Genomic DNA, 2,643 nt, shown 5'->3' with positions numbered 1-2,643 from the left:
TTTGTTATGTGTCTTTGTTTTAGTTGGTCAGGGCGTGAGTAGGTTGGGCAGTCTATGTTCTTTTTTCTATGATTTGGTATTTCTATGTTTGGCCTGGTATGGTTCTCAATCAGAGGCAGCTGTCAATCGTTGTCCCTGATTGAGAACCATACTTAGGCAGTCTGTTTTCAGCCTTGATTTGTGGGTGATTATTTTCTCTGTCTGTGTGTTCCACATGGAACTGTTTCAGTTTTGTTATTTCTCGTTGTTGTGTTATTATTTTGTATTTGTCTGTGTTCTACTAAAAGAATCATGAACACGTACCACGCTGCACATTGGTCCTCCGATCCTTCCTACTACTCCTCGTCAGAGGAGGAAGAAGACCGTTACAGTGTGGGCCAGTGACACAAAATCTCAATTTAACAAATGTTTAATTCAGGCTGTCACACAACAAAATGTGAGAAAAGTCATGGGGGTTATAAATCCCTTTTGAATGCACTGTACATCGTTACTAGTGAAGTTTAGCCATATTAGCATAGACGTGACATCAGTCCTGGTATCAAGAACAAGATAATACTAGCTGAAACGAACCCCCTACAATTCCCCATATGGCAGTTTGATGTTGATAGCTATCTGGTTTTCCAGAATCACAACCTTATATGTTTTCGTGACGTTGTCAGCTAACCCAACTATATACTGCATGGGTTTCCACAGGGGTTCAAACTAGCAGAATCATGCTGTCTGGATTGTAAACCTCTCACAATGATGTAATCTGGATGACATGCTGTTTGGCAGAAAAGGGCTCTGGTTGGTCAAAGAGGAGGAAGGCCTTCAAGGCTGTGTCCAGACTGTGAGGAGCCATTCCTATGGTTTCAAATCAAACATTTAATAGCCATTCCCATGGTTTCAAATCAAACATTTAATAGCCATTCCCATGGTTTCAAATCAAACATTTAATAGCCATTCCCATGGTTTCAAATCAAACATTTAACGGCCATTCCCATGGTTTCAAATCAAACATTTAACGGCCATTCCCATGGTTTCAAATCAAACATTTAACGGCCATTCCCATGGTTTCAAATCAAACATTTAACAGCCATTCCCATGGTTTCAAATCAAACATTTAACAGCCATTCCCATGGTTTCAAATCAAACATTTAACAGCCATTCCCATGGTTTCAAATCAAACATTTAACAGCCATTCCCATGGTTTCAAATCAAACATTTAACAGCCATTCCCATGGTTTCAAATCAAACATTTAACGGCCATTCCCATGGTTTCAAATCAAACATTTAACAGCCATTCCCATGGTTTCAAATCAAACATTTAACAGCCATTCCCATGGTTTCAAATCAAACATTTAACAGCCATTCCCATGGTTTCAAATCAAACATTTAACAGCCATTCCCATGGTTTCAAATCAAACATTTAACAGCCATTCCCATGGTTTCAAATCAAACATTTAACAGCCATTCCCATGGTTTCAAATCAAACAATTAACAGCCATTCCCATGGTTTCAAATCAAACATTTAACAGCCATTCCCATGGTTTCAAATCAAACAATTAACAGCCATTCCCACGGTTTCAAATCAAACATTTAACAGCCATTCCCACGGTTTCAAACCAAACATTTAACAGCCATTCCCACGGTTTCAAATCAAACATTTAACAGCCATTCCCACAGTTTCAAACCAAACATTTAACAGCCATTCCCATGGTTTCAAATCAAACATTTAACAGCCATTCCCATGGTTTCAAATCAAACATTTAACAGCCATTCCCATGGTTTCAAATCAAACATTTAACAGCCATTCCCATGGTTTCAAATCAAACATTTAACAGCCATTCCCACGGTTTCAAATCAAACATTTAACAGCCATTCCCATGGTTTCAAATCAAACATTTAACAGCCATTCCCATGGTTTCAAATCAAACATTTAACAGCCATTCCCATGGTTTCAAATCAAACATTTAACAGCCATACCCACGGTTTCAAACCAAACATTTAACAGCCATTCCCACGGTTTCAAACCAAACATTTAACAGCCATTCCCATGGTTTCAAATCAAACATTTAATGGCCATTCCCATGGTTTCAAATCAAACATTTAACAGCCATTCCCATGGTTTCAAATCAAACATTTAACAGCCATTCCCATGGTTTCAAATCAAACAATTAACAGCCATTCCCATGGTTTCAAATCAAACATTTAACAGCCATTCCCATGGTTTCAAATCAAACAATTAACAGCCATTCCCATGGTTTCAAATCAAACATTTAACAGCCATTCCCACGGTTTCAAATCAAACATTTAACAGCCATTCCCATGGTTTTCCAGACCAGAAAATAAAGGGATGTCAAAGACAGTGCAATTACACAAACACAAACAATTCCTCAGCCAGCCTACCTAGGGATGGAAGGTCTCATCACTAATTCAACATCCACTTAGTGGGTCCACACTCTGCAGTTAGAAAGTCAAAGGGAATGATTAGACCTCGACAATTAGCACAGAAATGGTATGTTTTTTTATGTCTTCCTCTCCATTGATTTTACAAGTGGAAATACTTTTGTAACGGGTGTTTTACTAAGTAATGAACAAGATCCAAGCAATCAGAGGGTTGTATGATAATGTTCCTCCATTTGAAGAGAACCAGGTACCGTA

Source organism: Oncorhynchus keta, chromosome 28 (genome assembly GCF_023373465.1).
Source record: "Oncorhynchus keta strain PuntledgeMale-10-30-2019 chromosome 28, Oket_V2, whole genome shotgun sequence".
In the NCBI taxonomy this organism is placed as follows: domain Eukaryota; kingdom Metazoa; phylum Chordata; class Actinopteri; order Salmoniformes; family Salmonidae; genus Oncorhynchus; species Oncorhynchus keta.
Note: the sequence above shows the minus strand (reverse complement) of the source record.